This window comes from Callithrix jacchus, chromosome 11 (assembly GCF_049354715.1).
Source record: "Callithrix jacchus isolate 240 chromosome 11, calJac240_pri, whole genome shotgun sequence".
Classification (NCBI taxonomy): domain Eukaryota; kingdom Metazoa; phylum Chordata; class Mammalia; order Primates; family Cebidae; genus Callithrix; species Callithrix jacchus.
Genome location: NC_133512.1, coordinates 71,260,120 through 71,284,590, shown reverse-complemented (window position 1 = coordinate 71,284,590; position 24,471 = coordinate 71,260,120). Strand labels below are relative to the sequence as shown.

The window sequence follows — 24,471 nt, the reverse complement described above, 5'->3', positions numbered from 1 at the left end:
TTATTCGTCTGCATCACTATTCAAAGAGTGTCAGAAACAAACAGAATCCATGTGAGAGTGATCTGGGATACTACAGGAAGAATATAGCTTTGAGGTCACTTACACTCAGCTTCAGGCACAATTCACATTTCTCAAATAAGATATATCAGGTAGTACTATCCAGACAATGGAGGGTGTGAAAAGCAGAGCTCAACTACCCCTGAAGGAGAACGCTGGCATGACTCAGGCAGGAGATCAGCTCTCTAGCCAGCCAAGTGGGGATCCAAGTCTGGGATCCATTCATATCAGCATAAATTATTCCCCACTATAATTATTGCAAAGACTGAAGTGGTTCTATCATTGCAAAAGTAAACTCAAGCATCAGTCTGGTAATATTAATGATATGGATTAATAATAACACACACTGTAAATAACTGTTTATTCTTTCACTTACTAATATATTTGGTTAATTTTTTTCTCTCTGGAGGCAATTGGGACTATAGGAGCAGCTGCAACACCAACACTTGCCATTCTGCCAGTTGTTCAGAGAATGGGAATGGGTAGCAACACACACATTTGGCAGCAATGTTTGCACAAAATGAGGGTACTTTTAAAAATAAGACATTTTGATGCAACATCATGGTACCTAAGAGTATTGTGGAAGAATATGACATCAAATACTTTCAAACAGACAACCATGGGATTCCTCTCCTCTATAATCCCAACTCACAGCCCTTGAATCCTGCTGAGATCTTCAATCTGCTGATCTCGCATTACACTCCCGTCACCTCATTTCTTCCCCACCCAGCTGGAATTCTCTCATTTATCAATGCAGTCACTTTAATGTATTCACCTTTATTTTCTTGCTCCTCTTGCTTCATCATTCACACAACCTTGATTAAATCCAGCTCTCTTCCTTCTTATCTTACCAACCTTGCTCAAAGTGGCTAGAGAAAAATGGCCACTGATTTCAAGTGTGCCCTTTATCCTACCTGCCAGTTATTCTCTAGACCACTCCCTTTCCCACTTTCCCAGGCCCGAAAACTTCCCATTTCTCCTCAAAGTCTCTAATACATCCTCCACCACAATCTTGCTTCCTTCCTCACAGAGAAATTGCAGTAATCAGAAGAGAAGATTTACAAGTTCCCACCACGAAATCTCTCCACCTAACTACTTCTTTGCCCATAAGTCCAACTTTGTTTCTGTTAATATGAATGAATAGACCACATTCCTAGCTAAGGACAACCTCTCTATTTGTGCTCTGGATATTATGCCCTGCCTAAGACCTTCTTAGAGGCATTGAACTCTCCCCTCCTCGCTCTCCATAATTGTCAATTTCCTCTTCTCTCTTAAGTCATTCCCTTTAACATATAAGCATGCTATAATTTTTTATTTAGTTTCAAAGTATCTTTAAAATATTCCATCTCTTGGCCCTCTTTCCTCTCCAGCTCCTTTCTTATTTCTTAAATATTTCTTCTTTTTATGGTAAAAAAACAAAAAATAAAGCAAAATGAAAATTTAAAAGAATTATCTGCACTCTGTCTCCATTTCCTTTTTATCTTGAACTCTTAATGTCACCAAAGCCAATGGACATTAATGAGTCCTCATCTTCCATGACTTATCAGCAGCATCTGATACAGTTGATAATTCTTTTTGAAACTTTTCTTCTTTGGCTTTGAGGACACCACTCTCTCGTTTTCCTCCTCTCATTCTGATGTGACTTCTTGGTCTCTTTTGCTTATTCTTTCTTATCTCTTCAACTATTAATACACCCCGAGCTTAGTACAGAAAGTGTTCTTTTCTTTCCACAATAGTCCTCAGTTGATGCCATTCATCTCATGGCTTTAAACACTGTAATAAGCTATTGACCCCTAAGTGTGCATTATACCATAGAATTTACTCCCGAATTCCAGAACTATAGACCCAACTGCCTACTCGACAAGTCCTATTGGATGACAAATAAGCAGGGCAAACATAGCATATTCTAATCAAAGGTTTCTGTACCTTTCCACCCCCAGATAGCTCTAACACTTCTGTTAAGACTTGTCTCAAAGTCATCTATAGTACTGCTTTCTCCAACCTCCCTTCTAAAAATCTCTTTCCCCTTCCTCTGATTTGGGACATTTAATGTTCCTTTTGCCTACTTATTTTATTTTCCTGTTAGTAGCAATCACTACCTAATATTATATAGATTATATAAACATATATATATATATTTTTTACTGAGTTATTGTTTATCCTATTGATCTCCCTCATAAAGGACAGGTGTTTTTGTTTTTTTTCTGTTTTGTTTACTCTATATCCCAAGCATCTGGAACAGTGCCTAAACCATAGCAGGCATTCAATATGTACTTGCAGTATGAATGAAGTGTGCTAGAAACAGAATGCATAGTTTCCATTTAAAAATCAAACAAACTTCAAAGCCTCATATTCACAGAATTGCGTGCACTTATCATTATTCTGTCTGATTTCTATTTTTCTAGACTTCTCTTTGATTACTCTCCACAGTACAATGTGTTTGCATGTGTTCAGGTGTACTTGAGAAGAACGATATATGCATCAAAGTTCTTTCTACATTATAAACTAGGTACATATCATCACATGCACATCTGTGTGAAAAGAAATAAACAGCTTCATGATCAGACAGCTTGCCACATGAAGCCTTTCTCTCACAAAAGGGCCTCATTTTCTTTGCTCTCCATATTGCTCTCCATTCTCCTTGCTCTCTGTGTTGATCAGGCCACCATTTTCTGGGCAAACAACGCTCCTTATGCATCTCAGCCAATACAAATTCTTCTGCTTGAAGTAACCTTTTCTCTTCTACATATTTATTCTTCAAGATCTTATATAGATTCCTCCACACCTTAAGTTACACCCAGGTAGAGTGATTTATTCTTCCCTATGTGTTCATATTACTCTGGAAGTTAATGTCACATTCAAATCATTTGTTTACATGTCTATGTCCCACACTAAATTAGGAGCTTGTTATGGGCATGAATATGTCTTTATCTTCAGCATCTAACCAAAATCTGGCACATAGTAGATATTGATTCTTAAGGCACTCATCCACAAAGTGATAACTTCGTGCAATGCAAATACAACTCTACCTTTATAAACATATTTTTGGGAAAATCACTGTCAGAAATAAGGTTTTAAAAGCATTATTGTCAAGAAAATAGCAAAATAGACTTCGTCATATTAAGTAATCAAGTCACCAGAGTCAGAAATAAGTTTTTAAAAACTATATTTAATATTATACTAGAGCTTCAAATTTGAACATCTGGCCTATCTAAAATTATTTGTATAAAAATATAAATGAATTGCTTTATTTTTAATTATACATTTGTTTCTCAATTAAGACACATGGCATTAAGATGCTTATATAATCATTAAACCCAAGAAAACTAGCTAAAAGTAATGAAATCACAAATAGATTTTTTTTTCACAGCAAGGTTGGGATATATCTTATATTAAGTCTTTAACATTTCTGTAACCAAAAGGAGAATTTTTTAAAGTTAATTAGAAGCTCTTATTTTTGTTTCTAGTTGTGAATGTTAAAATGGCAAATTTAATGTGGCAATATTTATTTCAGTGTAAGAATTTGATTCTCATATTGTGTTAAACTCATTAGTTGTATTAAAGAATGATGCTAACACAAAATTGTGACCAAAAAATTGTTAATTAGAAAAAATACCTATTATTTTCTGTCATATTGCTATGATGAAATAATATTCAGATTCATAATAGTTGAGGATCTTAATGTGTTTTATTTGAAATTTTCATCACATATTTTCCCTATTTTCTAGACAGATATCTAAATTTTATTTTCTTTCAATTTAGTTCTTTAAGAAAATAAAGGAGATTACTTTCAACAGTTTCTCTGAGAGCACCTGCCTTTTATAACCCCTTTTTTTCCATTATATAATATTTTTAAGGCTACGTTGTCAGCTGGAGTGTAACAATGGTTTAAACGTTCAAATGTTAACATTTCCGCCCTGATTAAAAAAAGAACCACCATGTAATGACACTTCTTAGAGTCCTACAAATGGACTTTATTTATTTATTTATTTATTTTGAGGCAGAGTTTTGCTCTTGTTGCCCAGGCTGGATTGCAATGGGATGATCTCAGCTCACTTGAACCTCTGCCTCCCAGGTTAAAGTGGTTCTCCTGCCTCAGCCTCCCGAGTAGGTGGGATTACTGGTGCGCACCACCAAGGCCAGCTAATCTTTGTATTTTTAGTAGTGATAGGGTTCCTGCTCTATTTTAGCTAAAGAAGTAACTCCCTTTCCCAACCAATTCTGACATTAACCTTCCTTGATAATCTTACTGAGAAGTGTCCTAAATTTGTTTTATTAGAAGAAAGAGATTATGAGGGTGCAAGTTTCCTTTTTCTGCTTTGTATTTCCTTTGTATTTTTAAAATAAAAGAATATTTTATTTCAATATGTAAGTATGTGTGCAAGAAGAACAAGGTGTTCATTGGTTTGTCCTCTTGCACGCAAGTGGTAGGAAGCCAAACAAATTGAAATCCTTGGTGTCTGCTTCTAAGAGGTACTTGAGGTAAACACCTAAAAGATGTTATCGGAAGAACAAGATGACCTCTCTACTCTCACCAAGGAGCCAGGAGGAACTGGGGTAGCCATAGTGTTTGTTTATTTGTTGAATGCTACAACGTGCCACGCTATAGGAGATAATTTCTCATCTCCACCGCCAACATCAAAACAATCTTACCAAGAAATATTATAATTTCCATTTCACAGAAGAGGAAAATGAGATGAAAACGCCTAGGAAAGCTGTCCAACTTATACGGTTAATGTGGGCCAGAGGCCAGACTCAATTCTGGTCTCACTTCATTTGTAGCCAGTGTATATAATAGAAGTTGGTCTGGGAAGAAGATATTAACTTATAGTAAGCCTTATTTCCTTCTCTTTCCCAGGACATGCAAGGCATGGGTGACTTGAAGAGAGAAATGATTTCATTCCATAGCTTGACAGAAAAAATAACCTCCCACATTCATAATTTGTCTCTGAGTTATTAGTTAGGCTGAAGGCTACAAAACTGATCATAACTTCATAAAAAAAGGTTCTCTGTAACAGTGTTTCCCAAACAGTGAAGAATTGAACCATTTGGGGATCTTGTTAAAATATGTAGATTCCTTTTTTTTTTTTTTTTGAGATGGAGTCTCACTCTGTAGCCCAGGCTGAAGTGCTATGGTGCGATCTAGGCTCACTACAATCTCCACCCCACCAGGTTTAAGTGATTCTCCTCTCTCAGCATCCTGAGTAGCTGAGATTACAGGCACCTATCACCAAGCCCGGCTAATTTTTATATTTTTAGTAGAGACAGGGTTTCGCCATGTTGGCCAGTCTGGTCTCAAACTCCTTATGCCAAGTGCTTTGGGAGACCCACTTGGCCTCCCAAAGTGCTGGGATTACAGGAGTGAGACACCACACTTGGCCTAGATTTGGATTCTGTAAGGTGGGTTGCGGCCTGAGACTCTGCTTGTAACAACCACTTAGGCAATGCTGCTGCTGCTGGCGTATAGACCACATGCACAGAACAGTAAAGCTCCAGGCAAAGATAAGATATTTATCCTCACCTCCTCGTTGCAATAGTGGCTGGAGTATGAAGGAGCACCAATGAAGAGCCCTCCACATGAATTTGGGCAAAAAAGACTGACATGATGAATGGACTCTATCCAGAATTAGTTTTTCATGTATCAAATTATTTAGCCCAATTTTCTTTCATTGCTCACATTTGATACTTTATGGTCCCTTAGAGAAAAATATTTCTGATTTCTTGTATAACTGACATTTGTTTTCAGCTTCGATAAAATGGAGACTGCAAAAAACATGGATTAAAACAAGTACAGATTTTTGGCTGGGTATGGTGGCTCACACCTGTAATCCCAGGACTTTGGGAGGCTGAGGCGGGTAGATTATCTGAGGTCAGGAATTCAAGATCAGCCTGGCCAACAAGGCAGAACCCCACCTCTACTATAAAGACAAAATTAGCCAGTTGTGGTGGTGCACATGTGTAATCCCAGTTACTCAGGGGGCTGAGGCAGGAGAATTGCTTGAACCCGGGTAGTGGAGGCTACAGTGAGCTAAGATTGTGCCACTGCACTCCAGCCTGGGTGACAGTGAAACTCCATAAAAAAAAAAAAAGAAACAAAAAGGAAACAAACAAATAAAAAGCAACCAAATAGAAACTTTGAACCATTTAATTTCAAAAACTCATATAATGTTCCTCCTTTCATGATGTGGACAAGAGGATCAGCTCCTTAACTCACAACTAAAATATACATGAACTATGTTCTTCAACCTCTATTAGGAAATTGACATAGGAAAATAATCAAGAAAATGACTCGGTTTTGGGAAAGTATATGTAGTGGGAGAAACAGAATTGTAAATAGAAAAGCATAATAAATTATGTGGTATGCATATGTGTGAATATTTTGGGGAAATCCCATTTTTCCTAGGATTACTATCAAGGCAGTGACCTTCAAAGACACAGAAGACCTGTGTCTATAACTAGCATTCTCTTAGAAGAAAACATTCCAGACAGTGAAAAATGTGTGAATAATCATACGCATAAAATAACAGCTTAGTTTGGTACACTGGCTAGAATGGTTGTTGAGATGAGTATGAGAAAACTTCCAGCCTCCTACAATAGAACTTAATTCAGGGAATCTCAGACATAGAGCGTTCTATAGCTTCAGGAGAGAGAAACATGAGAAATGCAGAGTTGATAACTTTATCAAAGGCCTGCCAGTCACTGGTCATGGTTAAATGTGTTCTTTCAGGTTTGGGGGATATGAACTATTAATAGATATAGAGTTTAATACCAATTTCTTTGCTCCTGACTTAGATAAATGGAACTTGCAAAGACTTTTCCTAAACTCTGATGCACCAATCATAAAAGAAAGACTATGATTCCCAGAGTAGCAACTATATATTAGGAAATAAAAGTTACCATCTGCAGCACCATACAAAGGCTTGCATGCACAATGAGACTTATTGTAACCTGGGGATCCGCACAGCACAGGTTTTCATATACTCCTGGCCAATCCCAGCTTCTTTTCACGTTTTCACTTTTGAAATAAAATAGGGGTAAAAATATTTCATTTTCTGAAGTGTTTCTTTACCTTAGCATATAGTGAAAGAGTAATTCACACAGGTGTGTGGAAGAGGTTGTCTATGATATTTAGAAGGGATGATTTATATATTCTGGCTCTTTTTATAACAGTAAGAGCACCTAAAATACTGTGTGTGCAAAATCTTCGTCTCAAAGCATGGTTATAGTAACATAGCTGGCAAGCAGTCCTAAGTGGAACCCCACTCTTTAGACAGATGTACACACTGTATTACACTAAAGGGTCTAATATCTCCATCTAACAAGGAAAGCACAAAAAATAAGACTAATAAATTTTCATAGGCTTTAACAATTCTGGCACCTAACCTAAAACCCAACCACTTAAATGGAAACTGTATCAATAATTTATCTAGAAAGCTAATTATAGGTTACCTGCCCTACTTACAAAAATCACTTAATTTCAATTCTCTCATTTTTTTCTTACATGTCTGTGGCTTGATATTTTCTAACTTCTGAGTTTTGTTTATTCTTTTCAGGGTTTTCAACAGAGAACCTTCAAGCCAGACACAGGGCTGAAACAGGAGGCTTAGTACTACTAAGGACATACTTTAAAATGATTCTTACGTAGTGCTGTGGTTTAAGGACAAGTGGAAGACCATAGGAAACAAATGCTTCCACCTCCTCATGCTCTGGTGTGAACTTAAGGTTTCTAAAAAGTGTTAGGCTGACTGTAATGAAATGGGAATTCTACCATCTATCAATAAGATGATGATATATTTATAGAACATGAGCCACAAGAGAGCTGTGCTGGGCACTTTCAATAAACCTCAATTAAAGTGATCAATATTGCTAAAAGAATTTTTAAAAGCACCTCTGACAGAAAACTTCTTTGAGATTAGTTTTAAATGCTGAGATAGACGATGTTCTTCAAGACATAATGGGAAGTGAATTCCAGTGTCCAGGAATATAATTGCTAACTGTCCTAAATTCCAGGGTCTCAAGTTTATGACTTAAATGAATAACATCTCGATGAATTTGTGAATACAAGTTATTTTTGCCTTTTATACTTAGGAAAGCAAATGTGAGTAGTATCTTAAGGCACCTTGTGCTAAATCCCATTCACCATTTTATGTTTTTTTTTCCATCCCAAATGTTACACAGTTCTTCTTCCTCTCTGACAATTCAGATGTCACTTACTGGTCATAGTTTGCTTGAGATCCTACCTCTTTACAAATACTTTCCTTTGTGATCTAGTTTTATTAACATCTGCATAACCAAAACCAGTTCTTGATTACAGACTGTTCGAACAGTTGCCAGTTGTTTTTAGCAAGTCTTAGCTCCACAACTGAAAACAGCATCCTACAAGCAAGCTTTGTGCTATGTTATGCCCTACAGACCCCAGATTAATCGGCAAAGTGCTAACCAGTATATGATCATTTTGCTCAAAATGCAAATAAAGCTCGCACCTTAGATGGGCTTTCAGGCCTCTCATCTAAATTACCAGTTCAGTTAGCAAAGCATAGTCACCTTCAGATGAGACCTAGAAGGGCCTTCATGCAAAGAACTAAAGGGTGATGGGAGTGGGAGATTCAGAAAAACAGCTATCTTAGAAAGGAGGGACAGAGAGGGAAAGAGACTATGATTTCGCCAGACTGATTCTAAATACTTGTTGATATGGATAGGGAAGTTCTTTTTAAAAATATTACAAGAGCAAGCACTCAAGTGTGATTTCTTACACGGAAAATCCTGGCAGAAGGGAGATCCTGGGACTGTCCTAGTGTATTCACCTATTAGGTTTCCAAACTAGCCAACCCAATGAAGAGAATTCCTCTTTGTTTAGCCAAAGCTAGTTACATTATCTTTTCCCACTATGTTGGTGCCTTAGTATTCACTTATTCAGTCCATCAGTCATTGAACAAATGTTTAGTGCACATTTTTTTTTTTTTGAGACAGTCTCACTCTTGTCGCCCGGGCTGGAGAGCAGTGGCATGATCTCAGCCAACTGCAACTTCTGTTTGCCGAGTTTAAAGTGATTCTCCTGCTTCGGCCTCCTGAGTAGCTGGGATCACAAGGCACCTGCCGCTACACCCAGCTAATTTTTGTGCTTTTAGTAAAGTCACGTTTCACCATGTTGATGTTCGCCAGGCTGATCTTGAACTCCTGCTTTCAGGTGATCCGCCTGCCTTGGCCTTCCAAAGTGCTGGGATTACAGGCTTGAACCACCCTGCCTAGCCCTATTGCACGTCTTATATCTGGGTTGACATGATTTGGGGTCCTATAAATACTGTTGTGAGCAAAATGAATTTGGACCCTAACTTCAGAAGGTCCTGCCTCCTGGCAAAGACATTAATCAAATAATAACACTAACCTAAAATGAAACATTGAAAAAAAAAACACCTGATGAGTGTAATGAAGAAAAAGCATGATGAGCCTGGAGCACATTTTATAGAGAGCGTCAATTTAATGCCTGAGCAAGCAAAGAGGGTGGAAGAGTGTTCTGGCAGAGAAACCGGCTTGTGCTAAGGCCCTGAGATAGAAGGCAATATGATGCTAAGATGTAAAAGAAAGGCTCTTCGTAAAGAGCTGTATGAATCTAAGATCAAGAATCCTCCAGAGTTGGCCAGCAGTTCCTTGGCTTGGCATTTGACCATTTGTGGTCCTTTGAGTGAAAGAACCCAGAGGGTTCAGTTCTCTGCTACAAACCAGAGAAAGCCCTCATCCCTGTGCCTTTCTTGTTCAGCCGGGTTTGTGCTTTTGTGGGCAGTGCTTGGCAAGATCATTCTAAAGTTCTGGAACAAATCTTTGAGTGGCTTCCAAAGTCACCTGGGATTTGTTGCTTCGTGGAGAAAGTCATAGAAACTTCAGGCAGAGAGGATCTTAAAGACACCTGAATTGCTTGCAGGATGGGTCTATTAGAGAGATTTTCTTATAGCAAAAGTGATCTGTTATTTAATTATTAATTCCTCCCCCAACCCCAGAGGGGAAAAGCTGAGCAGCTGGCTCTGGAGTCTTAGCTGAGGTCCTATTAATATGGGAACTTCCTGAGCTACAATGCTTCAATTGGAGTCATCAGTAAGCTTGCGTCTTCTCCTCCATTGGCTAACTGGCTGGCAATGAGCCTCTTACTTCACAGTACACAGTATTGTTAGTTTCCTTAAAGACTCCAAAGTTTGACTTACTTTACTGATTTAAAGAGAAAAAGAAACTATTCTGATTGTGTTCCTCCACATGGTGAATATTACCTAAATTTTCAAACACCAATTAAGAACATTTTTGATATCATCACACTCATTTAATTCAATGTATTCTTAGTGTGCCTAGGGAGAATGGGCAAAGAATCTGCAGAATAATGCACTGCTGCTGGGAAGCAGGCTTATGGGACAGAAAGCCCTCCTTGTGATGAGAACTAGGGGAAAAAACTAACTGTCCTACTGCTGACTTTGTATATTTTACAGGTCTTGAGATGCTTGAAATGTACAGTGTATGCTTTAGTCTCTGTTATCTGTGAAACTCTTAGGTTGAGAATTCATACTGTAACAAAGTTTTAACCTTTGCTAAGGTACACCTAATGCAGTCAAAATAGCAACACATTTATTTATTTATTTATTACAAGAAAAAACCTGTTATCTTCAGAGTAAGCAGCTGAGATCCTAGAGTGCCACAAGCTGTGTGACTAAGAGCAAAGGCGAAGGTAGGACAAACACAGAAGAAAAACGGCCCTGAAATTGAACATAAAATTAAAGTATTTTAAGCTCAGTCTTTTATCATAGTTCTGCTTATCTAATGTCATGTTGCCGCATAACAAGGCTTTTCAACATTGAAAATAGAGTTTAGGGTAGTAGACTTCTAAAGTGATAGAGAAAATGGACGCCAGGAAACAGTCCATTACTACTTAAGATCTCTCAGAAAGTTAGCTTTGTTTAAAAATATTTCAAGAAGAATTTAGTTAGAGTAAAATGTTTGCCTGAAACGTAATTGTTTTATCAACTTTTCCTTTCCATGCCACAGGCACCTTATGAATAACTAATTTATTCTTGGGAAGTTTTCTGTTTTCCAAGCTCTAAGCTGTAGGACCCTAGGAATACAGAGGTTTGTCCCAAAACGTGAATTTTTCTTTTTAAACTCTCATTAAGAACTCACTGGCATCTTGAATGCTGTTCAGGTAGCACATAACTCTCACTGCAAAAATTTTGTTATTTCTGGATTTTCTCATTTCTCCCTTCATGGTTTCTGAGCTCTGAACTATTTTCCACATTTTAGTTATTTTGCTACTTTTAAAACAAAATTCCATTGGTGGGAAGTTTCTAAGACTGTGATTCTTTATATATACACATTATCTGGTTTAAATATGAGTGCCACCCAGCTTCTTCAACAGCCAGTGAACTCTGCTCTTAGCTTTACAAATATGGTCCTCTAATTCTGAACATCTGAAATTTCTCTCCATTAAACTACTGCACCTGTAGTCATTAACAATATTTAAGAATGACCCTGTTAATCCTCTTAGGAACTTTGAGGTCCATGTTTTCGTTTTATCATCTATTGTTTTGTTTACTCTTCTACTATAATTGTATCAATTTCCTCAAAGCACACTATGTACCAGAGTCAAATTGTCTACATGTATAAAAGCAGGAGTCAGATCTACATGCTGTATTAAAGTTACATTTCCATGGTTTTACTTAAAGGGGCAAATCTTATTGCCTCTGTAAGCTCTTAGCTTTATCAAAATTATTCTAAATGGACACCAAGAAAATCTGTGCTCTAACTCTCATCCTATGGGAAGGTGTTGATGACACAAACCCTGGGAGGGATACCCTTCAGGGGAGCAAATGTTATACTTAAAACACTTTTCCATGCTGTTGAAAGTATTGTACTCCAGTCTTCCTTGTCCTAGTACAGAGATGACTCCATGCCATTTTGCAGAAAGGATTGAAATTTTTCCAAATTTCTCTATGGAACTACCATACAAGTTTTTTTTTTTTGCACAAGGCACACACTTGCACTACTTTGTATCTTCATGCTGCCTTCTCTAGCGGATAGTGCCTCAACACTGTACCTCTTGCCTAAAATATAAACCCACTGCATACTCACACCATCATCCTAAAACGCCACACAATAGAGAACTGATTTCGCTCACCCCCCAAACAACACATGCTCTTAATCAGTCCCTCAAACACATAGCTCTCTGCTAAAGCACATCCTGCCTCTGCTGGCTGGAGCTTTCACAAACCGAAGACTAAATAAAGGAACAGTGTGGCTGCTATAGCACCTCCACTCCCTGCTCCGTACAGGAAGGAATTCTTTAATAGGCACATGTGTAGTACAGGACAGTAGTACATTCCCTCCCTGCATTTTCACGCGGGGACACATCCTTTTCCTTGCACAATGGATCACAATTCGAAAAAGCACAAACGTGGTAAGATAGAAAAACATAGCTTTTTATTTTCGAGATTGATGATACAAGCATGTATCTCTAGGTTTTGTTTTTTTACCAATCAGCCCTGCTGAAAGTCCAAATGTCAACTGCCACACAAGCATGAGTCTTTTTTTAGAGAAATTGTTTGTGAGCCCACTTAACAAAGTGCTGCAGGTCACATCCAAAAATATACATAATCTACCGATTTAAAAATGGAAACCTATGATTGCCAGAAAGAAATCTTCTGCAAGCTTTGCTCTGGGTAGTTTGTACTAAAGTAAAACCGTCACCACCCACTCCCCATTCAAGCCGAGATTTAAAAAGGCAGCAAACTAAAAGGAACCACAAGTCAGTCCGTCCTCATCAGAAAACACAGAGATCAGAGCAAATTACAATGCTAAGGAAAGGCTTGACTACTCAAAGACCATCTCCTTGGGACGAGACAGAGATATGGAGCCATTTTTCACCAGGTTCACAAGAAAATGTCAGCTCACAGCTGCTAGTGCACTGCCAGAGCGCATCTTAATTTGGTCCAAAGGGACTCAGCCAGACACCCTCGCAGAACATTTTCTTAAAGAGTACCCATTACAAATGTGATTCCCTCAGCTTCGAGCATCTTCTTGTTATAAGTCTGTGGCAAACCGATCTGCATCCTATTCAAAACTAAATGCTTCCCCCCACTTCCTCTTAACATCATGTGAATTAGACACTTCTGAGTCAAAGGGGAAAAAAAGAGGAAGAGAAGCTTTCTCTTCCTACTCCCCACCCTTCTCCAGCTTCTTGACTAATACCTCCAGGCAGTTCACTTCAGAATAGAGCAGATTCTTGACCAGGGCACTATGGCAAATTGGCATACAAGCCTCTTGCTATCACAGAAAGCACAAGCAATGCTTTCTTTGTAAAAACACAGGAAAACACACATGCTGGAACAAAAGACACTCTATCTGCACAGCAAGAAACAAGAGAAATTGTGTGTTTGTTTTACACACATCTGTACTCACTGGTTTTTTAAAAAAGGCTTTAAACCTATTTTAATTATGACACATTGTATTTTTTCCCCAAGCAGTTCCCAATAAAATCAATTTTTTAAGCTTCTTCCTCGATAGGAGGTAAAACACAGTGCTGGAAGAATACCTGGTGTGTGTCTTTGTTGATGGGATGCCATTTCAAACTTATTATATTTGATGTCCATTATGTGGGAAATAAAGATAAGGCAAATGCACCTGGTTCTCTGAATTATTCTGACATTAGAAGAAATGCCAAGTCAGCAGATATTTGCTGTTTACATTTCACAATAACCTAATCATGCAATTGCAGTTTTCTGGAGCAAAACGCTAACTGCTCTCCAAACAGCCACCTGACAATCTAGGGCTGAAACACACATTCTGACTCAGAAGGAGACATCATGATGGCTCTCCACTGGCTGTATTAAACAAAAGCTCCGCAAACAAACCAGAGGCATTTGGCAAATGAAGTGAGAGTCGAATCAAGTTTAGGTTCACATCTGGTGGAATATTGCATTGCCTTCCCCAGGGGTTGAGGAGCAGAAGGGTTTGGAGGCTATAAATAGAAAACACACACATATACACATGCAGATATTTAAGCCAGACCCGGGTCAGTTTCAGCTTACTAACCTAGAGCTCTGTTCAGAGGAAGCAGAGAAGCCGCACGTCCTCTCCCACCTTTCCATGGTCCTCAGTCAGTGTCTTCTCAAACCACCTGTACTGATCCAACCCATTCGCAGATAAAAATAATTTTCTTGATAGAAGTAGTCTCAGCTGAGCTTTGATTGTTCAACATGGATGTCTAGAATTTTCCTCTTTAAGCCAGACACAGCAACACAAAACTGCCGCTGAGCTCTTTTGTTTTCCCTCCTCTCAAAGATGAAGCATGCAGCACTTCTCTCTCTCTGTCTCCCTCTGCCTCTCCCTCTCTCGCTCTCCCTCTCTCTCCTTCTCCCCTCTCTCGCTCCGGCTCTCTCCCTCCGTTTCCCTTTCCCCAACCCCCACCAGCAACCTCGCTTGCTTCCCGGTCAGTCAGGGGCATTTACATCTCTCAGCAAGAGAACCTGGGTTATCTACGCGCCTGTCTCTCACTTTTGGGTTTCCTCTGGGAAAGGGAGGGGGGCGGCTCTAGGTGAAGTCAGGTGACCCTTCCATTAAAAGCCAGTGAGATGGATGGAGTGTGTGAATTTTAATATACACACAGGCACATTTACATTACAAAGCAGCGAGGAAAATCTAGCTCCTAGAGATTAAGCATTTTTGTTTCTGCTTTCATAGTCCCCTTTTAGCAATTAAGAGAAGCTAGTATAGTATAATGAAATGTAATTAAACTTTTCAGCGTTAATAACAAGGCTGCATCCTTTCAGAATCATCCAACTCAACAATTCTTTTAAACTGGTAAGCATGACTGTTTCTTTTTCTTTCAAGGGTCAAAGAATCAGTCATTTTACTACTTACACGCTTTTTCGAATGGGTCTTTTCTTTGACATCTATTTAAACTTATCCTAAAGTTAAATATTATTATAAAAGACAATAAAAATAATGTGAAAGGAAAAAAATAAGCGACAGAAACACCAAAGCACATAGCACACGTGGAAATCAATAGTTTGCTATTGTGGAACTAGATTCAATCATGAGTAACTTTTTGCTCTGAGACAAATAATTTTTCCCTTCTCTGTTTCAGTGTCTCTGTCTTAAATAGAAATAAATGTAATAAATGTAGCAAGTATCCTCTTCCTGAAACCCAATCAAGCAAGCCTAGTAGAGAAGGGTGTCCAGACAGCTAAGACCACATGCTACCCCAGAGACAGAAACAACTGGAAAACCTTGTGCTAACCGAATACAGCACTGATGATACATTTATAGTCTATGGACCTGGGTGGATCACGAGGTCAAGACATCGAGACCATCCTGGTCAACATGATGAAACCCCGTCTCTACTAAAAATACAAAAAGTTAGCTGGGCATGGTGGCGCATGCCTGTAATCCCAGCTACTCAGGAGGCTGAGGCAGGAGAATTGCCTGAACCCAGGGGGCGGAGGTTGTGGTTAGCCGAGATTGTGCCATTGCACAATGCCTGGGTAACAAGAGTGAAACTCCATCTCAAAAAAAAAAAAAGAGTAAATTTGACACCACCTTCTCCCCACTGTGAAGTTTTTAATAGGAGGCCATCTTTTCTATCTCTACCACTGAATAGAAAAGATATGTAATCTGCTGTTAGGAACACTGTAAAGAAAAATGAGATAATATCCATTTTCTTTCCAGGGTCAAAGAATCAGTCATTTATTTGGAACACTCAGATAAAAAGTACTTTGTAAAGCTAAGTGATAATTAGAAGGAGGACCAACAAGCATCAGAAGAAGACTCTTATTTGGCAATTGGTGCTCTGTCCATGGATTCTTAATTCAAGGGCATGATGATGCTGGTGCCTCAGCAAAAGAGGAAAATAGGTGGAAAGCTGACATAAAATCACATTATCCTTGCCACGAAAGATAACATTTCGAACTCTTACACAAAGAGCCTCTCCCTCTTTCCAGAACAATGTCAGAGAGTGTTGCATTTGCTGCTTGGACTGAGGACGCCAGCTGAAATACACCCAATCCTCTCCATCAACACCTAAAATGAGTAAGAACTATTCACTGCTCTTGCTGGCTTTGTACTTTAAAAGCTTTACCTTGCATGGAAAAGATCCTATTTAAGCTTTTACAATAAATTATATGCTAACTGGCTGCAAATTTAGCTTCAGTTTGTGCTACAAAAATTGGCACCAAAACACTGGACAATAAAAAAAAATCTTCCCTCGAAAAGTTAAGTTGCCTTAGGCAAATTTAGAAAGACCTAAAATGTTATACGAAAAAAATATAAAGGATTTCACTTTATAGCTTCTAATAACCAAATCTGCTGCTCTTTCACCTTTTCTTTTTTCCCTCTAGCATTGGCTGTTTTCCTTTTGCATTTAATCAGAGTTTTGTTTTGTTTTGTTTTTTAATTTTCCCTACTTCACCCCTGGCTTTTGTTCTTTTGGCCATGGAGTCACTTTCCTTGAATGTGCAAAATGTTGGCAAGGACAGAGAGTGAGAAAGACGTCTTACCTTAGATCAGATAATGTGTGAGCTTTAACCCCAACACTAGTGTACGGCAACTTTCAGGCTCCATGCCATTCGAACCAAGAGACTTGATAAACCTTAAATGCAGACTGCATATATTTTCTATTAAAAAATAGAAAGATCGTGACTTAAAGAGGCCTATTAAAACTCACCAATGACAGGCCAGTGCAAAAAAAAAAAGATTAAAATAAATTAGCAAAAACAGTATAGCAACTAATGCTAGCCAACTTTTCAAAATGCCGTCCATTACTCAGGGAATAAACTGAAGTGCTGACAAAGTGTAGAATAAATCTTTACTAACACACTCATTTATTCAACTAACGTTCATTGAGCACTTCTTTTGTGCCAGGCATTATACGAGGCACTGAGGGGTACAAGGAAAAGAAAACAGTGTTTTTTCAGAAACTGAAAACATGTACCTGCTAACATATAATAGATGTTAGTACCAAGTGCTATGGAATGTCAGAAGAAGAAGAAAAATTCTCCTTAATGGGAGGCAGGACAATCACATAGAATAGGTAACCCTTGAACTCAGCCTTTAAGTATGTGTCAGTTTTCTAGGTAAGAAAGCAAAGGCAGGGGATTTCAGGCAAAAAGACACAAAAACCATGAACAAATCTAAAGGGCTGTGAGTGATCTTGAATGTTCTGCCCAAGAATTTTTGCTTCATCTGAGATGCAATAACAAGTTATTTAAAGTTCTTTGGCTAGAAAATTATATGTTTTACAAAGATTATTTTAGCAGCAAGGTGAAGGGCAGATTACAGAAGGGTTTTCTAAACTTTCCTAATTATAAGAATTACCTGCACCTTATAGTAAATATATATATCACTGGGTTCCACTCCAAATCTAGAAGAGAAGTCCAAGAATATCTATTTATAAGTAGTATCTTAAGCAATTATTACTATCAGAAAGTTTCTGGAAACACTGGTTTTGTAGTGTTTGCTGAGTACTAGAATCACCTGTAGAGAGCTTAACCAATCAAATGCAGCCCACCTCTAAATTACTTAAATCAGAATATCTGGGGATAGAACCCAGAAACACTATTGATTTTAATCTTCTAAGGTGATTCCAATACAGCTGAGATTGATAATCATTGGTTGAGAGAGAGGTAAGACAGAAAAAAAAGACTATTTAAAAGCTGTTGTAGAGGATATTTGAGTGAAACAACAGAATTCAGCTAGCTCAAGTAAAGGAATATTCATGCTACAAAAGGCAATAACATACACAAGGGAAGCACAGTAACACTATATGAAGCCTCTCAGGACCTGGGGCTAAGAAGCCACTAAAAACCAAGAATCCTCTTCACCCTGCCTGTTAGAAGCTGTATAATCACCCCCTTTGATTCTCCCTGTCTCCCATTCTTTTTTCTTTTTTTTTTGAGAGGGAGTTTTGCTCTTGTCACCCAGGCTGGAGTGCAATGGTGTGATCTCAGCTCACTGCAGCCTCCACCAACCGGGTTCAAACACTTCTCCTGCCTCAGCCTCCCAAGTAGCTGGGATTATAGGTGCCCACCACTACACCCAGCTAATTTTTGTATTTTTAGTAGAAACGGGTACACCATGTTGTGCAGGCTGGTCTCAAACTGCTGACCTCGGGTGATCCATCTGCCTTGGCCTCCCAAATACTGGGATTATAGGCATGAGCCACCTGTCTGTAATCCCAGCACCTGTCTCCTGTTTTTAACCAGCCTCCTTTTCTTGCATCTTCTCACCTCCAAGGCCGTGTTGTCTTGTCAATTCTAACATCAGTGGGCAAAGACTGTATTGGTTGTGCTGATCTCCTTAGTTTGCTCCTGATCGCATCAGTTACAGCCAGAGTGTCTCACATTCACTTTGCAGGAGCTTGGGCAAAGATTTTCTGAGAAGACCACAGGCAGGGCAGACACACGTAAACATATCCGATACAGACACAACAGTCAAGCAAAAAATGATTAAGAAGGCTTGAGTAGGCCAGTATTAGAAAAGACTAAAGGTCCCCGATGCTTTTCAGAGGTGGAACTCACAGAACCTGGAGACTAACTGAATGTGAGGGTATGGAAGAAAAAAAGTCACTGCAAAAGAAAAAGTTTATCTTCATTTACTCTAGATGCTATGTTATAATAAGAACACCACTAAGAGACTATCCATTTGACTAGTCAGTAGAGAATATATATTTGTTTTTGAATGCTGCACTTACATATATAGAAGCCTAAAGACCAAAGGAAGGCCAAAATTTAATCAGGAAATTTAGACAAATGGGGTTAGTTACATACGGAGTTCTATATATACCCAAGATTGTTATGAAACCAACTGAGAGACCTATTATCTCTTGTGGACACCAGGGACATTTTTACATCTGTGCCTTTGATTCCCCTTCCTGAAATGGACTCTCCCTTCCTTTCTCCATCTATACTTTATCTATTTTATGTCTAAGGACTCCCTGATAACATTGTGGACATGAATCTACCCCATCTCTAGTACAGTTTAAACTTAAGGTATATAGCTATTACAACAGCAGCCGCAGAAATAAAAATACTAATATAAGGTTCTTCTATTAGTATTGAAGGATTTAGCTTTTTTAATTGTCATGATAACTTGGAAAGTGAAGTGTGGAAAACCTAAAGAATTCACTGAAGGTCAGAAAACTAGTAAGTGCAGTTTCTGGATGAAGACCCAAGGCAACTGGTGCTATGCAGTTAACATTGTATTATATCTTATTCTCGAATCATCTGGAAACCAAAATTTAGTTGTTGATTATATTAGCAGAGAGCATTTTTAGCTGTTTTGCTTTCTACTCTCTTGTGAACCTGCAAAAGTCTCCATTTTAGGAACTGGACTCTATCTCTGGGTTTAAAGCCTTTCTCTGTCATTTTTGGGCTGTATGACGAAGGGCAAGTCATCTAAACTCTCTGTGCCTCAGTTTCCAGACCTATCTCATAGACTTACCTTGAGGATCAAATGAAGTTTTATGTTTAGCATTTAGTACAATGCCTAGACCTATTATGTTCTCATTAAATGTTAATTATTAATTTTATTACCATTATTGTTATTAAGAAGTAAGAAGCAAAATCCCTCAATGAGATTTTCCTTATCCAGAGAAAGGATAGTTTAGGTGGATTTCAGATAATTTATGTAGCTTTCAATCATTCTGGTTTTACCAAGCTCCTGTTGATTAATCAAATTAGGAAGCTACACTTACTAGTATTTAACTACATATATTACTTTATAATTAGATTAATAGTGGACAGATTAATAAATGTCTCTCTTGAGACATTTGTGATCTCTTTTTGGCAGGCAGAAAGTAGAATTTGCATAATTTCTAAAAATCCAGCACTTGCATTTTAGCAATAAGCTATTCATTTTTTAAAAAGCAATTATATCTGCTTTACCTATAAACAAGTCTTTTTTCTAATTAAGTATTTTCAATATTTCCATGGAACATTTCTGTACATTCTAAGTCTACTGGCAAATAAAACTTCTTTTAAGTATGTATCACACTTGTCAGTTAAGTACATGTTTAGTGTAGATATGGCATTGTGCTCATGTAAAATCAAAACCAAATAAATAGTAAATCTTATCTCCCAATGGGAAAAATTCTGCATGGGAATTATGATGGTTGCATTTTTGCAAACTATAGATAAGCATAACCTCGAGAAAATTATCTTCTTTTTTCAATGAAATAAGTTGTTGATCCTACCAGGTAAAGATCCTACTCTTGATGATTTGTGTCAGGGTAAACTAAATGATTGATGTATGATATGATTGAACACTGAGTGTGTATGTACATTACTTTTGGGTTGGCAGCTATGGTGTTTGCAGAGTCAGGATATACTGGAAAGTTCTCACCCTGTTTCATGGACTATTCACTTCTTTTTGACTGTTTAAGACAAATTAATACATTTTCAGTCACTGTCAAATATATACTGCTCTACTTGAAGATAGTTATATGTGGGTGCCTGTATAAATTTCATAGGAAATAGTTAAAGTTTTATTACCCCATTCTAAGAGAAGAAAAGAAAAAGGAGCAAAATCATGCTTTGGGTTTTTCTTTAATCTAACCAGCCAAAACGTATGTTTTAAGAAAAGCCTTTAAATATAGCACAGTGTCAAAGAGGCACAGCTTCAGCAACCCTGACGAAACTATTTCCTAGCTGTCTGGTACCAGATAAATTACTCATTTGTAAAACAGTGCTCATATCACTTGTATAGAGTTATCACGCATTAGATGACATAACGTATGTAAGGAGCTTAGCACAGTGCCTGGTACAACATCACCATTATCACCACTACCACTACCATTATCACCATCACCATCAATATCATCATCACAACCACCATAATCATAACTACTGCCATCACCACCACTACCATAATCTTCACCACCACCATCACTATCACCGTCATCATCTTCCTCCTGCTTATCATCATAGCCAAAGCTTGTCATGTACCAGACACTGTTCTAAATAAGTGCACAGTAAGTGCTAGCTTCCACCATTATTATTACAATATTTTCTTTTACTGGTTTCAAGTTATAAAATTGCATATTTTGAGCCAATTACCTTGATATAAAACACACTATCATAATGGGCCCTAGTCAAAGTAAGGGCATCCATTTAAATACCTTCCTGTATATAAAGTAAAATGGAACATAAAATGCTTTCTCCTTTATTAGTCTTTCTCCTCCATAAACAAGTCTCAGGATCAGTTGTTGCACACGGAAGGACCCCTTTAGATGATTTCTAAGTCCTCTGAGTGTAATTCACCATATGTTAGCAATATGCTTCACATGACTGAAAGGACTGAAGCACAAGTAGAAGGGCTGTCTGTACCAAGAGATCATGAATAAATTCCGTTCTTGAGCTGCTCTTTATGGATTTGCATTTCTGATCTCATAATGAATCATCCCAGTTTTGATTTCTTGCAGAAATCCAGGCCGAATTGTGATCTTTTCTTTACACCAGAGGATCATGCTTTTCCATAGTCATCTACATTGCCTTGTGAACCCAATAAGATGGCATAAATGGGGCAAAGACAAAGTTTGCCAGAGCTGAGCCTGGACAAAATTTTGAAGTGCAGACAGTTTATTGTCCATACCTTCCACTTCTTTTCTCTGCACTTTAATCTACTCAATGCCACTTCCCCCATTCACTTAGAGACCTTCCTGCTTTTGATTCTCACCTCATAACAAAATCAAAATTCAGTAGAATAAACTGTGTAAATTAATATGTGGTTATCTAAAGTAGGGCTACTTTTTGTCTTGGTGACTTTAGATGATTTGTATAATCTCTTAAGATAAAAACATTTCTTAGAAGTAGAAACTAAAAATAATTTCTGGAACATCTAAACTATGGCCTAAAATGTCTATTTAAAGGACTGAATTAACTGAGCACATTTCTCATAAAGTCCATTTTAAATTAGAGTAAAGGAAAATGGAAAGCTTAGAAACTGTATACTCTGACCTGGGTAACCTAGCACTGAAAAAGAGACAGTGTACAGCTGCCTTAGTTTTCAATGGCAGTTCTATCACAAACTGTGTGACTTTGGGCAAGATAGCTTAATGTCCTTAAATTTAATCTCCTCATCTGTAAAATACAGAATACAATATCTAATCTCTCAGGTATATTGTAAAAAATAAAAATAATTATGAAATTACTAGAACAGAATATAGCGAATAATAGTTTCTCAGGAAACAGGACTTTCCTTTTCAGCCTTTTTTTTGGGAAAGGGGAGTCTAACTCTGTTGCCCAGGCTGGAGTGCAGTGGCACAATCTCGGCTCAATGCAACCTCTGCCTCCCAGGTTCAAGCAATTCTCTTGCCTCAGCCTCCTGAGTAGCTGAGATTACAGGTACGCACCACCATGCCCGGTTAATTTTTAGTATTTTTAGTAGAGACGAGGTTTCATTGTTGGCCAAGCTTGTCTCGAACTCCTGACCTTGTGATCTGCCTGCCTTGGCCTCCCAAAGTGCTGGGATTACAGGCATGAGCCACTGTGTCCAGCCTTTAGCCTTTTAAAGAAGTCATTCATCCACCAAATAGCTACTTTTTCTCCAGGTTCGATCATTGTTTATGTGTCACCTGATCCGCCCACATCTCCTTAGCTCACCTGACATTTGCCTGAATGTCTCTCACTATATAAGTAATGTGCTCTGGCAGAGGATCTACATTTTGGTCAAGTGATCTACTTTCCTGAAGGCACCTGAGCAACTTAAAACCAAAATCAAATTAAATTGGATTGAGAAAGAAGAAGGGAAAGATAAAGGAAGAAGAAGAGAGGATAGAAGAGGGAAGAGAGAGAAGAAAGGGTTATGCGCTCTCTCTAGAGATCAGAAGATGGTACCGCAGAACAGCTGAGAAAGTTTTGATTGAATCACTCTGTTAGGATTAAGGAGACCTACCAGGGATAATTCGTTTAATGTCAAGGACCTTCTCTTTGAAACACAGATATTGAACTTTTTCAAGACCTCATTCGGCTCATAGATTTTGGTTGTAGGAGATTGAGAAGTTGAACATTTCTTGAGGTGCTTTCAACATCAAATCCTATTAGTTCATGATACTGGGAAGTGAGCTCCCATTGCCTCAACCGGACTCTAGGCCAGACCCTGTATGTGCAACATCCCATTCAATCCCCCTGGTGATAGTACTATACTCATTTTAGAGAGGAAGAGTTTTTGGCTCAGAAAGCTTAGGTGACTTTCCCAAGGTCAAAGACCCAAAGGGACAGAACATGGATTAACACCTTTCAATACAAAGCCCCCAGGTACTTTTTACTGCACTATGCTGCCACCCTCTGGGACAGAAATTAGAAATCAAGATATTAAGAAATCACATCTTACTTAAGTGACTGCAAAACCATTGCAGATAAATGCAAACAGTCCTACAACAGTCATGGAAACTTGAGAAAAGAATGCCCGTGACGACAATGTGTACTGCTTACTGTTCAAAAACTGACTCTGAAAAGCAAGCAAACAAACACATTGATTTGTATCACTTGCTCATTTTCGTAGAGTAAATATGCCCATTATGGCAAATTTCAAGCTATCAACTTAAAGCCACTGAAATGGATTTGGGAAAAGATATGCACAAATGTCTCTTTCAAGACAGTGCTAGCTGCCTCCAGCACCCTACTCTGTATGTGTGGATTTGTGTGTGTTCATGTGTGTTTGTACCTGAATTTATTATGCCACTTTCTGTAAACATAATGCAAAATATCAGTTCAAACATGTTTCTCAAGTCAGTAACAATGAGTATCAGGAGTTTCAATTATACCCTACTCAATACTGCCACTTTTTATTAAATTATGCAGATTACTAGTATTTCTCTTTCAGTTTCATAATATAACGCTCAATAATGATTACTAGTATTTCTCTTTCAGTTTCATAATATAATGTTCAATGATCCCAGCAAATAAAAGAAAACAAAACCCCATTCTCCCGATCTTGACCTCATTTTCTACTATGTACTGGATGGTTCTTATGTAACTTTTGAATGAATACTTTTCAAGATTTCATATGAGACATGTGAGGCTTTCAGTGAACCCAAGGCGGGGTTCCTCCAGTAAAACCAGCGGGTGATAATTGTAGTATTTGTCAGTTCTGTCTCAGTAAAGGGCCATTAGGGAAACCTGAACAGAAAGGAAAAGTAAAACTGTCCCATGGCCCTGCCTTTCTTATTCCTCACCTTCTTGAAGTGCCATAACTGCTTGAATTCCTCTAGCATAAAAGTAGGATGACTGACAAGTTGTAGAAAAATTGCGTGTATAATTGAGCAAGCAATGGAGTTGTCATTTGTGTAGATGGCCTCACAAATGATATTCAGATAGTTTGGAGAATGATTTCTGATTACTGAGACAATTTAGTTCATCTTATTCATTTCTTCTGATTGTGAGATACTGA

The 24,471-nt window shown here is 38.1% G+C and overlaps 1 protein-coding gene across 45 annotated transcripts in view; it reads right to left on the bottom strand.

Moving 5' to 3' along the window:
- MAGI2 (membrane associated guanylate kinase, WW and PDZ domain containing 2) overlaps positions 1-24,471 on the bottom strand; it is a 1,508,583-nt gene that overhangs the window by 758,272 nt on the left and 725,840 nt on the right. For 14 of the 45 annotated variants that reach the window (XM_035254999.3, XM_078343025.1, XM_078343033.1 and 11 more), the window contains exon 1: positions 14,122-14,598. The exons of the other annotated variants lie outside the window; for them this stretch is intronic. The gene's annotated coding sequence lies outside the window, so the exon portion shown is untranslated. Of the gene's footprint in view, positions 1-14,121; positions 14,599-24,471 lie in introns of those variants that run through there. 45 annotated transcript variants of the gene reach the window in all.